Here is a 16,533-nt window from a genome sequence, read left to right as displayed (position 1 = left end):
GTTTGCATCCATATTGAAAATGGTACCTTGTTGCACCCAGCTGACCAAGTGAGCTGCACGAATTAATTTATATTCATTAACTGACTCAAGGCCAAAGGGGTCATTTTTTTTTCCATTCAAAAAAACTGGAGAATGAGGGAATGACAGAAGTAACAAAGTATTTTACATTGGGTTTTACAGAGGATGGTGGGACTGGGGAGTTTGAGGCCTAATTCAGGATGAAGTGGGTGAACCACGACTGGAAATAGCAGGACTACAAAAATTGAAAAGTTACCAGGCCCAGATGGTATGCATCCAGAGTACCGAAGGAGATTGGGAGGAGATTGCAGAGGCACCAGCCATAAAATTTCCAACAACATTAGGAACTGTGGCAAAGGACTGGAGGTTGGAGAATAACATAATCCTGCTGAAAAACGGAGAAAGAGAGAAGCCAGGAAAATCAGTCGCCAGTAAACTTTCAGCTCATATGGGAGAAAACTAATAAACACTTAGAAGGGAGTCGGCTAAACTGGAACAGTCAGCTTGGATTTGTTGAGAGCACATCAATCTTGACTAATTTAATTTAATTTTGAGGAACTTATGAAGTGTGTAAAGAAAGTGTTGTGTATCTGTAAAGCATGAACTCCCATGTTCCGTCACCAGGGAGCACATCCACTGAAGTCCCAAGGGATCCCAGCATCCCTTGGAAGCACTGTATATAAGCCGGCCCCTAAGGCCTGTTACTCAGTCTGGAGTGTCTTAATAAAGACTGAGGTCACTGTTACTTTAACCTCCCTGTGTGCAGTCTCATCTGTGTCAGGAACACAACAACTGGCGATGAGTACACGAATCCAACGCAAAGATGCAGCAAACTGTGGGCATCCTGGAGAAGTTCTCGGAGGGTGAGGACTGGGAAACCTATGTCGAATGGTTAGACCAGTACTTTGTAGCCAACGAGCTGGACGGAGAAGGAAACGCTGCAAAAAGGAGAGCGGTCCTCCTCACGGTCTGCGGGGCACCGACCTACAGCCTTATGAAGAATCTTCTGGCTCCGGTGAAACCCACAGATAAGTCATATGAGGAGCTGTGTACACTGGTTCGGGAGCATCTTAACCCGAGGGAGAGCGTGCTGATGGCGAGGTATAGGTTCTACACGTGCCAGCGATCTGAAGGTCAGGAAGTGGTGAGCTACGTCACCGAGCTAAGGCGACTTGCAGGACAATGTGAGTTTGATGGCTACCTGGAGCAAATGCTCAGAGACTTTTTTGTACTGGGCATTGGCCACGAGACCATCCTACGAAAACTTTTGTCTGTAGAGACACTGACCCTCAGTGAGGCCATTGCGATAGCACAGGCGTTTATGTCCACCAGAGATAACACCAAACAAATCTCTCAGCACACAAGTGCTGGCAATGTTCATAAATTAACTGGAACTGTGTTTGCGAGCAGAAATGTACTGGGCAGAAACCACGAGTCTGAAACTGCCAGCAGGCCTCAGGTGACCCAGATGACTGAGTCCGCAACAAAGGATGAATGCAAGGCAATTCACACCTTGTTGGCGTTGTGGAGGCTTCCATTCAGCCTATTCATGTCGCTTCAAAAGGTATGTTTGCAAGAGCTGTGGAACAATGGGGCACCTCCAACGAGCTTGCAGGCGAGCCGCAAGCTCTGCAAAACCTGCTAACCACCACGTGGCAGAGGAAGATCGGTCCATGGTGGACCAAAGCAATTTTGAGCCTGAGAGAGAGGAGGCAGATGCTGAAGTACACTGGGTACACACATTTTCGCCGAAATGTGCACTTATAATGCTAAACGTAAAATTGAATGGCTTACCTGTAGCCATGGAACTGGACACTGGCGCTAGCCAATCCATCATGAGTAAAAAGATGTTTGAGAGACTGTGGTGCAACAAGGCACTCAGACCAGCCCTGAGCCCCATCCACACGAAACTGAGAACGTACACCAAAGAACTTATCACTGTCCTGGGCAGCGCCATGGTCAAGGTCACCTACGAGGGCACAATGCACGAACTGCCGCTCTGGATTGTCCCGGGCGATGGCCCCACACTGTTTGGAAGGAGCTGGCTGGGCAAAATCTGCTGGAACTGGGATGACATCCGAGCGCTATCACATGTCGGAGGCCTCATGTACCCAGGTTCTTAACAAATTTCCTTCCCTTTATGAGCCAGGCATTGGAAACTTTTCCGGGCCGAAGGTGCGGATCCACTTGGTCCCAGAGGCACGACCCATTCACCATAAGGCGTGAGCGGTACCTCACATGATGAGGGAGAGAGTGGAAATTGAGCTGGACAGGCTGCAATGCGAGGGCATCATCTCCCCAATGGAATTCAGCGAGTGCCCCAGCCCGATTGTTCCAGTACTCAAAAGTGATGGCACGGTCAGGATTTGCGGCGATTATATAGTAACTATTAATTGTTTCTCGCTATAGGACCGATACCCGCTACCTAAGGCAGACGACCTATTTGCGACGCTGGCAGGAGGCAAGACGTTCACCAAGCTCGACCTGACTTCGGCCTACATGACGCAGGAGCTGGAGGAGTCTTCGAAGGGCCTCACCTGCATCAACACGCACAAGGGCCTGTTCATCTACAACAGATGCCCGTTTGGAATTCGGTCGGCAGCAGCGATCTTCCAGAGAAACATGGAGAACCTACTCAAGTCGGTACCACGTATGGTGGTTTTTCAGGACGACATATTGGTCACGAGTTGGGACACCATCGAGCACCTACAAAACCTGGAGGAGGTCCTCCAGCGACTGGATCGCGTAGGGCTGTGGCTGAAGAGGTCGAAATGCGTCTTCATGGCAACAGAAGTGGAGTTTTGGGGAGAAAGATCACGGCGGGCGGCATTCGGCCCAAGAACACGCCCAAGCCATAGAATGTCATGGAGCTGCGGTCGTTCCTGGGACTCAACTATTTTGGTAACTTCTACCGGGGTTAAGCACCCTCTTAGAGCTACATGTGTTATTGCGTAAAGGTGAGAACTGGGTATGGGATAAAAACCAAATAATTGCTTTTGAGAAAGCCAGAAACATTTTATGCTCCAACAAACTGTTTGTATTGTATAACCCATGTAAAAGACTCATGCTAGCATGTGATGTGCCATCGTACAGAGTTGGGTGTGCATTACAACAAGCTAACGTTGCGGGGAAGTTGCAACCTGTTGCTTCCAGGAGCTTGTCTAAGGCCGAGAGGGCCTACAGCATGATTGAGAAAGAGGCATTAGCGTGTGTGTTCGGGGTAAAGAAAATGCATCAGTACCTGTTTGGTCTCAAATTTGAGCTGGAAACCGATCACAAGCCCCTCATATCCCTGTTCGCTGAAAACATGGGGATAAATACGAATGCCTCAGCCCGCATACAACTCGCGCTATCAACGTATAACTATACCATCCGCCACAGGCTAGGCACTGAGAACTGTGCGGATGCTCTCAGTTGGCTACCATTGCCCACCATGGGAGTGGAAATGGCGCACCCTGCAAACTTGTTGATGGTGGCACAGCCCGCAGACTTGTTGATGGTCATGGAAGCGTTTGAAAATGATAAATCACCTGTCATGGTCCTCCAGATTCGGACTTGGACCAACCAAGATCCTCTGCTGTCCCTAGTAAAAAACTGTGTACTGCATGGGAGCTGGGCCAGCATCCCCGTTGAAATGCAAGACCTAATCAAGCCGTTCCAGCGGCGAAAGGACGAGCTGTCCATTCAGGCAGACTGCCTGTTGTGGGGTAACCGCGTAGTGCTACCCAAAAAGGGCAGTGAGACGTTCATCTCGGATCTCTACAGCACACACCCGGGTATAGTAGTGATGAAAGCGATAGCCAGATCCCGCTTGTGTTGGCCTGGTATCGACTCTGACTTAGAGTCCTGTGTGCAGCAATGCAGCATGTGTGCTCAGTTGAGCAACGCGCCCAGAGAGGCACCACTAAGTTTGTGGTCCTGGCCCTTCAGACCATGGTCGATCATCCATGTCGACTATGCGGGCCTGTTTCTTGGTAAGATGGTCCTGGTGGTGGTGGATGCTTTTTCAAAATGGATTGAATGTGAAATAATGTCGGGAAGCACCGCCACCGCCACCATTGAAAGCCTGAGGGCCATGTTTGCCACTCACGGCCTGCCTGACATACTGGTCAGTGACAATGGGCCATGTTTCACCAGTGCCGAATTTAAAGAATTCATGACCTGCAATGGGATCAAACATGTTATCTCGGCCCCATTTAAACCAGCCTCCAATGGGCAGGTAGAGCGGGCAGTACAAACAATCAAACAGAGTCTTAAACGAGTCACAGAAGGCTCACTCCAAACCCGCCTGTCCTGAGTACTGCTCAGCTACCGCACGAGACCCCACTCGCTCACAGGAGTGCCCCTGGCTGAGCTACTCATGAAAAGGACACTTAAAACCAGACTCTTGCTGGTTCACCCCAACCTGCATGATCAGGTAGAGAGCAGGCGGCAGCAACAAAATGTAAACGATGGTTGCGCCACTGTGTCACGGGAAATTGATCTGAATGACCCTGTGTATGTGCTAAACTATGGACATGGTCCCAAGTGGATCGCGGGCACGGTGATAGCTAAAGAAGGGAGTTGGGTGTTTGTAGTCAAACTAGACAATGGACAAATTTGCAGAAAGCACCTGGACCAAACGAGGCTGCGGTTCACAGACTGCCCTGAACAACCCACAGCAGACACCACCTTTTTTGAGCCCACAACACATACCCAAAGGATCAACGACACCACGCCAGACCAGGAAATCGAACCCATCACGCCCAACAGCCCAGCAAGGCCAGGCTCACCCAGCAGCCCTGCAGGGCCAACAACACGCCAGCCCAGCGAGAGCACAGCCAACACACTGGAACAGACATTTGTACCGAGGCGGTCCACCAGGGAAAGAAAGGCTCCCGACCGCCTCACCTTGTAAAGAGTTTTCACTTTGACTTTGGCGGGGGAGCGATGTTGTGTATCTGTAAAGCATGCACTCCCATGTTCCGCCATCAGGGAGCGCATCCCCTGAACTAACTAACTAACTAACTAACTTTCTTTCTTTCTTTCTTTCTTTCTTTCTTTCTTTCTTTCTTTCTTTCTTTCTTTCTCTCTTTCTCTCTCTTTCTCTCTCTTTCTCTCTCTTTCTCTCTCTTTCTCTCTCTTACAGAATATGGTGGTGAGTCATGCCTCCAGCAGTGTCCCAGCCTGTGCATGGTTGCTCGTGCCCTCACTCACCTTGGCCAGCCTGCTGACAGCTTTAAACATTGCCCAGCACTAAGTGGCTAATAGTGGCCACCTATTGCTGCGGAGTACCCAGAATTGGTGTGAGAAGCAGGCACACCCATCTGACTGATATCTGTAGGTAAATACCTGTTTTCTTGTTCAAACACTCTTTACATGCAGCACTTGCACGTGATTACTAATCCACTTGAAAAGGAATGCATCAACCCAGAAAATTTGAGAACCGTTGACATAAGAGACTTGGGGCTGGATTTTCCGGTTTTGTCTGCCTGCTTTCGCCCCGGAGGGGTGGCAATGGCGGCGGTGACCTCTTCTGGACAGGCGGCCAGCTTCCAGCACCCCGCTGGGGTTTTCGGGGCCAGTTTTGGGGGGGGGGGCGGCGGTGGAGCATTGCCGCCCAGAACTGACAAACCGGTGTGTAACACCCCTGGTTGCGACACCAGCTCGATTTTTAAGTCCTGCCTGACCCGTAGCGCCTGTGAAAACAGGCGGTCTGACCTATACTGGCTGCAGTGAGGTAAGTAATGTCCACCTCAGGTACGTGTGAATGTTCTTTTTTGCGATTTTGTGTCGTGCTGGCGTGGGCTATATATCGGGAATGTATTTGTGGGTTTTTTCCAGGTTTCTTTTTTCTCCCCAGGCCTCTCTCAGAGCACTCTGAGGCCGACTGTTTAGCTCGGGATTTTTGCATATTCAGCCGGCCTAGCACCATAAGAGAGGTGTGCAACGCCTCCCTTACTGCTCCGCCCCACACTCGGGGCCCAGCTGCCCAATTTTGTTGACTGAGGCACAAACTGTTCCTGGGCGCAAACTTTACCGTCCCGCTGCCATTAGCGCCCCCCGAAATCAGCAAAGCCGCAAATCCAGCCCATATACATGAATGAAGACACGTCATATTAAAGGGGTGGAGCTGTACAGAGAGAGGGGTGGCTGGGGTGGAGAGAAGGGGAGGGGGAAGGGGTACAGAAAGCAAAATATTTGGGATCAGTGGGTGTTTTTCAGATTGGGGTGTTCTGGATGACCCATGTCCTACTAGAGTCTCTGGTTACCCATTTGTACGAATGATTTAGACACAGGTACAAGTGGAACGATCGAGTTTGCTGACACTAAATTAGAGGCAGAAAGTGAAGGTGAATGCGTCTCAGGACAGGGGTTAGGCTCCGCTGTGATTCCGTCCCGTTGAATAGCCATCTGAGGCACTCAGCATCTGGGCTGAGGTGAAGAATGGGCGATGTACCACAGGGCTGCCCATGCCCATGCCACTGCATAACAGCATCCTCGGGAGATGAGCGATTGTAGCAAGCAGACTACTTGTTCTTCTTTGGTATGGTAGTAACAAAGCAAATCAAATGTCAGTATTCAAGTTGGATATCCAGGCCAAAGCTTCCAGTGTAACAGTGTGGATATCTTGTCGGCTGCCTGTGAATTTTCTCTGAGGGCAGTGCTCAATGATGTGCTCCAGGGTCTGATTAGGAGCTCCACAGTCGCATGATGGGGATGCTTTAATCTTCCACCTATGGAGCAGGTGGCAGCATCTACCATAAGAACATAAGAAATAGGAGCAGGAGTAGGCCATATGGCCCCTCAAACCTGCTCTGTCATTTAATACAATCATGGCTGATCCGATCATGGGCTCAGCTCCACTTCCCTGTCCACTCCCCATAACCCCTTATTCCCTTATCGGTTAAGAAACTGTCTATCTTAAATTTATTCAATGTCCCAGCTTCACAGTTCTCTGAGGCAGCGAATTCCACAGATTTACAACCCTCAGAAGAAATTTCTCCTCATCTCAGTTTTAAATGTGCAGCCCCTTATTCTAAGATCATGCCCTCTAGTTCTAGCCTCCCCTATCAGTGGAAACATCCTCTCTGAATCCACCTTGTCAAGCCCCCTCAAAATCTTATACGTTTCGATAAGATCACCTCTCATTCTTCAGAATTCCAATGAGTAGAGGCCCAACCTCCTCAACCTTTCCTCATAAGTCAACCTCCTCATCGCCGGAATCATCCTAGTGAACTTTCTCTGAACTGCCTCCAAAGCAAGTATATCCTTTCGTAAATATGGAAACCAAAACTGCACGCAGTATTCCAGGTGTGGCCTCACCAATACCCTGTATAACTTCCCTGCTTTTATACTCCATCCCCTTTGACCGGTTCTCTACTGTTGGCGAGGAAGGTTTGATCCTGCAAGTTGTACTGTGGGGTCCTCTATAAGGGATCCATTCTGTATGTCGCAGTTCTTCCAAGCATTTCGCCATCGGTCATCAAGGCCGAGGGGAGATCGCTGAAGGGCTTCGGCGACGGTCCAAAATGGCCTTTGAGATTTGAGACGGGTTGGTGGTAGGTTGTTCAAGTCGGCCTGGATCAGCATATCTTTGCAGTGTAGCGGTTGTAGACTGCTGTCTGGGCTAGTTGGTCTGTGTGGTTCATTTTCACACAAAGCAATCCATTCGGAAATGACAATATCTGCGGATGGACTTGCGTATATTCTGGAGCCTGCTAATGTGTTTGATCAAAACTGAAGCTGTCGAGAGGAACGTTCTGAAAAACAAAGTTCACGTGACATGTCTACTTTTTCCTGCTCACTTTTTGTCAGTTTCAAGTCAACCCTCAGAGAGCTTTTTTGTTTGTTTGGGGAGATTTCACAATTTGGGAATTTTCCTTTTTTTTTCCCCCCTCCAAAATGACTCAGACCTTTAATTATTTATGCGATTGTTCCAGGGTTTCTCACCTTATAACACTGCTGCCAGGTGACTGAGAAGTGATCGAATCGAGGGGTTTAAAGTCATAAAGGGATGCGGCAGGGTGGATGTAGAGAAACGATTTCCGCTGGGGAATCCACAACAACAACAACTGTATTTATATAGCGCGTTGAGCATTTGTAAAACATCAACTGGTGCTTCACATGAGCATTATCAAACAAAATTTGACACTGAGAGCATAAGGAAATACTAGGACAGGTGAGAGGAAGGTTTTAAGGAGCATCCTAAAGGAGGAGAGGTTTAGGGAGGGAATTCCAGAGCTTGGGCCTGAGGCAGCTGAAGGGATGGGCGCCAATGGTGGAGCGATTAAAATCGGGGAAGTGTAAGAGGCCAGAAGTGGAGGAGCGCAGAGATCTCTGAGGGTTGGAAGGCTGACGGAGATTACAGAGATAGGGAGGGGCGAATTTATGAGATGAGAATTTTAAATTCTGAGGTGCTGCTAGACTAGAAACCAATATAGTTCAGTGAGCGGGGGGGTGATGGGTGAACGAGACTAGGCGTGAGTTAGGATACTGGCAGCAGAGCTCTGGTTGAGCTCAAGTTTATGGGGGTTGCAAGGTAGGATGCCGGCCAGGAGAACATTGGAATAGTCAGGTCTAGAGGTAACAAAGGCATGAGGTAATAAGGGGTCATGATCTTAAAATTAGAGTCAAGCTATTCAGGAGTGAAATCAGGAAGCACTTTTTCATACAAAGCTTAGCAAAAATTTGGACTCTCTTCCCCTAAAGGCTGTAGATGCTGGGTTAATGGAAATATTCAAGACTGAGAATGATTATTGTTGGGTGAAGGTATCAAGGGATATAGATCAATGAAGCAGCGTAGCTACAGATCAGCCATGACTAGTGGAAGAAGCTCCACTTCTTCCACTGGTCATGGCTGATCTGTAGCTACAAGAGGAGTACTAACAAGTGTTAGTCCTCCTCTTGTAGCACCTCCCTATAATTCCCACCTTGTAAAATTGCCCCCTTCCACCGCACCCAAGCAATGACCCACATCACCCATGCAGGCAGTGCTGCGGATGAGGTGAAATGAAAACTGAAACGACGGTAGAATCTGAATCAAATAAATGAAGATCCAAAAATACAGAACTGGTTCTTGGACTAATTATAAAAATGTAATGAAAGTCCTGGAAAATCAAAGGATCGAGCAACCAAATCGATTGTTGCTTCCTTTTCGTTCTATTTTGGCCGTACAAAAAAGGAAGAAAGACTTGCATTTATACAACGCCTTTCACGACCACCGGACGTCGCAAAGTGCTTTACAGCCAATGAAGTATTTTTGACGTGTAATCACTTGTAATGTGGGAAACAGGAAGATCGAGAAGAGGGTTGGCACGATGACGCAGCCCTGCTTGACCCCGACACCTCAAATCGCTGAAGAAATACCACCAATGATGTCTCCGCTAGATCCTGCAAATCCCCTGGGAGGACAGACGCACCAACGTTAATATCCGTGATCAGGCCAACATCCCCAGCATTGAAGCACTGACCACACTCGATCAGCTCCGTTGGACGGGCCACATTGCTCGCATGCCTGATACGAGGCTCCCAAAGCAAGTGCTCTACTCGGAACTCCTGCACGGGAAAGCGAGCCCCAGGTGGGAAGAGAAACATTTCAAGGACACTCTCAAAGCCTCCTTGATAAAATGCAACATCCTCACCGACACCTGGGAGTCCCTGGCCAAAGACAGCACAAGTGGAGGAAGAGCATCTGGAAGGGTGCTGAGCACCTCGAGTCTCATCGCCGAGAGCATGCAGAAAGCAAGCGCAGGCAGCGGAAAGAGCGCGCAGCAAACCAGACTCCCCGCCCCCCCCCCCACCCTTTCCTTCAACCACTGTCTGTCCCACCTGTGACAGAGACTGTAATTCCTGTATTGGACTGTTCAGTCACCTGAGAACTCACTTTTAGAGTGGAAGCAAGTCTTCCTCGATTTCGAGGGACTGCCTATGATGATGCTGTAGGAAGCGGGGCAGCCAATTTGCACACAGCAAGCTCCCACAAACAGCAATGTGATAATGGCCAGATGATCTGTTTTTGTTATGTGTGACCTCACGTGAAGAATAGCCATTTGGGCGAGGTTCTAGAAGGCTGCTGCCCCTTGTGGAACAGAACCTCACTGCGGGTCAGCGCCTTCATGAGAGGAGGGGAGAGAATAGTGTAAAAAACATAACTCAGAGAAAGGAGGAGATTAAGTCTTCAGGAAAAGGTTCTACCAAAATCCAACCATGAAGGTAATGCACTTCTTGGTTAAGTACCTTCCAAATAAGGTGAATTCATAAAGAAAGAAAGAAAGATTTGCATTTATATAGTGCCTTTCACGACCACTAGATGTCTCAAAGCGCTTTACAACCAATGAAGTACTTTTGGAGAGCAGTCACTGTTGTAATGTGGGAAACGCGGCAGCCGACGTGCGCACAGCAAGCTCCCACAAACAGCAATGTGATAATGATCAAATAATCTATTTTAGTGAAGTTGATTGAGGGATAAATATTGGCCAGGACACCGGGGATAACTCCCCTGCTCTTCTTCGAAATAGTGCCATGGGATTTTTTACGTCCATTTTAGAGAGCAGATGGGGCCTCAGTTTAACATCTCATTCGAAAGACGGCACCTCCGACAGTGCAGCACTCCCTCAGCACTGCACTAGAGTGTCAGCCTGGACCAGAGCAGTGACCATCAGAACCTGTTCGGGTTAATAGCATCCCAACCCACACACTCATTGGCTGAATCACCGTAAATTATCCCGGTGAGATTAAGTGGTGGTTACTTTGTTACGGAGAAGCCTGGCTCAAAAGCAGAAGGAAATGAGGACATCCTGAGAGGTGAAAGGAATCACAGAACTCCCGGGCGATTGAGACCAACCCTCAGTCAATCCAAGGAGCACTTACCGAGCTCCTGGAAATGCCAGAAACAAAATGTGGAAAATCAGAAACGTGAAAAATCGTGGGAAGTAGGTGGGCGGAAAGCTGTCAAAAGCGAAAATGAAGCAGCCTGTTATAAATTAATTATAGCCTTTTGAATTCAGTTAGTTTAAAAAAAAAGAAAAATTGTGTTTGGCGCTGCGCAGTTGAGGAAAGTTCAGGCTGGTGAATGTTCTACTTCAGTGTTGGCATTAGGCACTCCCAGGTCAGCAACAGCGCAGACTGAAGCATCTACTCTGCCCCAACAAAGGGCCTCGGCCCAAACCTCAGAAAAGCACACCCTGTTGTAACAGTGTGACACCAGCCCGCAAGTGAACCGGTGTAGAATTAGGGACAGTTTTCTTCTGTATCCAAACTATTTGGCGTAGGACCCTTCGAGCCAGTAGATAGAGGAGACTTTCATCTCATCAGTCCGGGCTGGATTTAAACCAATGTTTTTTTATTATTCGTTCCTGGGATGTGGGCATCGCTGGCAAGGCCAGCATTTATTGCCCATTCCTAATTGCCCTTGAGAAGGTGCTGGTGAGCTGCCGCCTTGAACCGCTGCAGTCCTTGTGGTGAAGGTACTCTCACAGTGCTGTTAGGGAGGGAGTTCTAGACTTTGACCCAGCGACGGTAAAGGAACAGCGATATATTTCCAAGTCTGGATGGTGTGTGACTTGGAGGGGAACGTGGAGGTGGTGGTGTTCCCATGCGCCTGCTGCCCTTGTCCTTCTCGGTGGTAGAGGTCGCGGGTTTGGGAGGTGCTGCCAAAGAAGCCTTGGCGAGTTGCTGCAGTGCATCTTGTAGATGGTACATACTGCAACCACGGTGTGCCGGTGATGGAGGGAGTGAATGTTGAAAGTGGTGGATCGGGTGCCAATCAAGTGGGCTGCTTTATCCTGGATGGCGTTGAGCTTCTTGAGTGTTGTTGGAGCTGCACTCATCCAGGCAAGTGGTGAGTATTCCATCACAATCCTGATTTGTGCCTTGTAGATGGTGGAAAGGCTTTGGGGAGTCGGGAGGATATGAAAGGCTAGTGTATCCTTTACAGCATCACCACCTTACCCCCCCACCCCACCTTAAATTGAAGAGCTACTGAAAACATGAAAACAAATTGCACTGATATGAAAAAGAGGCAAAGAAAAAAACTGAAGCGCAGAGAACAAATATATTTTTAAATTCAATTTTGCCATTTTGCAGTTTGGATCAAAGAAAGAAAGACTTTCATTTATATCGCGCCTTTCACAACCTCAGGATGTCCCAAAGTGCTTTATAGCCAATGAAGTACTTTTGGTGTGTAGTCACTGTTGTAATATGGGAAACGGAGCAGCCAATTTGTGCACAGCAAGCTCCCACAAACCGCAATGTGATAATGGCCAGAAAAACTGTTTTTGTTATGTTGATTGAGGAATAAATATTGGCCAGGACACCGGGAATAACTCCCCTACTCTTCCTCGAAATAGTGCCATGGGATCTTTTTTGTCCACCTGAGAGAGCAGACGGGGCCTTGGTTTAACGTCTCATCCGAAAGACGGCACCTCCGACAGTGCAGGACTCCCTCAGCACCGCACTGGGAGTGTCAGCCTGGATTATGTGCTCAGGTCTCTGGAGTGGGACTCGACCCCACGACCTTCTGATTCACAAATGGGCAATGATTGGAGTGTTAGAGTCGGACTCTACACCCTGAGTTGGGAGGGAAGGGGAAACCGGTCCCTCATTCAGATCCTGGAACCTGCCCTGGAAATTTGCACGCGTGGACGGAGGATAGGGCCATGTAACGCCCCCCCCCCGCAGTTACATGGCCCTGCCGGCACTCGCACGTGTCAAAGCCTGCGCCCGAACAGAGTGTTGCTTAGGCTGCAGATAGTGGAGGAGGTCGCCTCTTGGCCATGGCACTGCAATCCAAGGCAAGGGGGTCAACTCCTTCAGGAAAGTGGTACCGACATTCCTTGCCTCGATGAGCAGAAAATTGTAAAAGGGAAAATGAGAAAGGGAAACATCGCTGGAATTACAACTGACTTGGAGAGGCAGCGCTGGGCTGCGCTCACCACATGCTTACAGGATTGACAGGAGAGTGTAATAAGGGAATGATTGTGCGGTTTTAAAGCAAGACCATTGAGGGCCTGGTATGGTTTATATTAAATAGCTGTTATCACACAGTCTGCTCTCCAGACGTGTTGTACAAAACCTACTCCAGCAGGAAACATGTCTGGGTGGCTGTTACTGCTGGGAATGTGGCCAATCCCTGTCCAATCAGTAACCCATTCACCACAGTACTTTATTCACTTCAAGAGTTTAACACATCCAAACCTTCAAGTCCCTTACTGCTGAAATGCTGTTGTTATCTTATTTTAAATTGCATTGTCGAGGTTATGAATGCAGACACCTGTATTGTACACTTCTCATCCTTACTTTCAAATCGCTCCATGGCCTCGCCCCCTCCCTATCTCTGTAATCTCCTCCAGCCCCACAACTACTCGAGATATCTGCTCTCCTCTAATTCTACCTTGAGCATCCCTGATTATAATCGCTCAACCATTGCTGGCCTTGCCTTCTGCTGCCTGGGCCCCAAGCTCTGGAACTCCCTGCTTAAACCTCTCCGTCTCAACCCGAAATGTTAACTCTGCTTCCTCTCCACAGATGCTGCCTGACCTACTGAGATTTCCAGCATTTTCTGTTATTGATCCTCAAAACATACCTCTTTGACCAAGCTTTTGGTCACCTGCATTAATTTCTATTTATGCGGCTGGCTCGGTGTCAAGTTTTTATTGCATAATACTCCTGTGAAGTGCCTTGATATGTTAAAGGTGCTATATAAATACATTGTAAATATATAAATACAATATAAGTGTTGTTGTCTTGGGAGATCATATTGATCCAGGCATTAACTGTGGCTCAGTGGGTCGCACCCTCACCTCTGAGTCAGCAGGTTGTGGGTTCACGTTCCACTCCAGGGACTTGAGCACATAAATCTAGGCTGACACTCCAGTGCAGTGCTGAGGGAGCACTGCACTGTCAGAGGTGCTGTTTTTCAGATGGGACGTTCAACCGAGGCCCCGTCTGCTCTCTCAGGTGGATGTAAAAGATCCCACGGCACCATTTCGAAGAAGAGCAGTGGAGTTATCCCCGGTGTCCTGGCCAATATTTATCCCTCAATCAACATCACAAAAACAGATGATTTGGTCATTATCACATTGCTGTATTTGGGACTTGCTGTGCACAAATTGGCTGCCGTGTTTCCTACGTTACAACAGTGACTACATTTCAAAAGTACTTCATTGGCTGTAAAGCGGTTGGGCAGTCCAGTTGTGAAAGGCGCTATATAAATGCAAGTCTTTCATTATTAGTTTTGTTATCACGGCTGCGTACTCACTGGAAGCACTGCCCTTATGCGAGCTGAAGAAGTTTGGTACTGGGCACTGGCCTACATGAGCTAGTTGTCCTGTTGATTGGGGTTGCTGTTCATTGATTCATGCAGTTCCCTGTAGTCAGCCTGCACTGGTTTTCCACCCGAAGGTCTCTTTCTGAGTTTTAGGGAGCTTGTCAATTCAGCATCCAGGAAGGGGGGCCTACATTTTTTTTTAGCATTATTCGAAGTTAGACAGTGTATTGAAAGATTGCTGATAGAATATAGTCTTAAATGACCAATATCTGCCCACTTAACAGAAATGAACAATTATTCATAGAATCATGGAAAAATTATGGCACAGAAGGAGGCCATTTGGCCCATCGTGTCCATGCCAGTCGAAAAAGCGCTATCCAGCCTAATCCCACCTTCCAGCAGTCAGTCAGTAGCTCCTTGATAAAATGCAACATCCCCACCAACACCTGGGGGTCCCTGGTCAAAGACCGCCCTAAGTGGAGGAAGAACATCCGGGAGGGCGCTGAGCACCTCGAGTCTCATCGCTGAGAGCATGCAGAAAGCAAACGTAGGCAGCGGAAGGAGCGTGCGGCAAACCAGGCTCCCCACCCACCCCTTCCTTCAACCACTGTCTGTCCCACCTGTGACAGAGACTGTAATTCCCGTATTGGACTGAACAGTTACCTGAGAGCTCACTTTTAGAATGGAAGCAAGTCTTCCTCGATTTTGAGGGACTGCCTATGATGATGATGACTGTCCAGCAGAAGGTCAGTAGCCCTGTAGATTACGGCTCTTTAAGTGCTCATCCAAGTACTTTTTAAATGTGGTGAGGGTTTCTGTCTCTACCACCCTTTCAGGCAGTGAGTTCCAAACCCCCACCACCCTCTTGGTGAAGAAATGTCTCCTAACCGCTCTCTAAACCTCCTACCAACTACTTTAAATCTATGCCCTCTGGTTATTAGGTGCTATGTTAAGTGGAGCTGGCTGTGCGTGCTGCTAACCTGTGTTCTGGATCAGTTTAACTATTAACTATTTATCTATTAACCCTGACTCTTGGGCTCCCAGGCCAATGGTCACAGATAACATTAAAAGATACACGCTCTTTGATTTCCTGTGGAATTGCTCAAAGCTAGTCTCGGAGCTGGAGTCTGGTTCCTGATGGTTTCTGGTGTCGCACCACAGCACAAGCACCGCAGTGGATCGCCCATCAGTACATCACATGGCTGAGTCAAAATAAGATAGCGACTGAAAAATACTCAGCTCTCAACTATAATATTTGTAATACGATTTACCTACCACCACATAGTATCTGTTCACAATGTAATTTTGTTTGTCCTTTCCTCCTCAAACTGTCTTGTTGCTAGTTATTTACAATATTTTTTTGGTCTGTCTCTAATGGTGGATTTGTTGTATTTCTTTAACATAAGAACATAAGAAATAGGAGCAGGAGTAGGCCATTTGGCCCTTTGAGCCCGCTCCGCCACTCAATAAGATCATGGCTGATCATCGACCTCAACTTCACTTTCCCGCCCGATTTCCAGATCCCTTGATTCTCCTAGATTCCAAAAATGTATCTATCTCCGCTTTGAATATATTCAGAGCCTCAGCATCCACAGCCTTCTGGGGCAGAGAATTCCAAAGATTCACACTCATCTGAGTGAAGAAATTCCTCCTCATTTCTGTCTTAAATGGCCGACCCCTTATCCTGAGACTGTGCCCCTAGTTCTAGATACTCTAGCCAGGGGAAACAACCTCTTAGCATCTACCTTGTCAATCCCCTTCAGAATCTTGTATGTTTCAACATGAGAGATAGGAGCAGGAGCAGGCCATTCAGCACTTCAAGCCTGCCCCGCCATTCAATAAGATCGTGGCTGATCTTTGACCTCAACTCCATCTTCCTGCCTGATCCCCATAAACACTTGGTTCCCTTAGTTACAAAGCTGTAATTAGAGCGTGTTGACTCTTGCTCCCTCCCCTCCCCCCATCTGAAACCCTGCATCTTTTTAGTTACTGTAAACAATATATTTTTTTCTCCCTTATTTCCTATGGTGAAATGATATTTCTTGCGAAGACTGATAAAGAATTTATTTGATTGATTGGATTGTGGTACTTGTCAAGTTGTGAATAGTAGTTTTGGGGGAAAAAGATGAATTTAACTGCTCAATTTTCTGCTGCTTATTTTTTCCTCGTTTTGCTATTTTCTGACTCGTATTCAGTTCATCGGATATTTGAAAATAAAGAACTTGCACCTTTCGCAACCTCAGGACGTCCAAAAACATTTTACAGCC

This window comes from Pristiophorus japonicus, chromosome 8 (genome assembly GCF_044704955.1).
Source record: "Pristiophorus japonicus isolate sPriJap1 chromosome 8, sPriJap1.hap1, whole genome shotgun sequence".
Lineage (NCBI taxonomy): Eukaryota > Metazoa > Chordata > Chondrichthyes > Pristiophoridae > Pristiophorus > Pristiophorus japonicus.
This window is presented reverse-complemented; position numbering follows the sequence as displayed.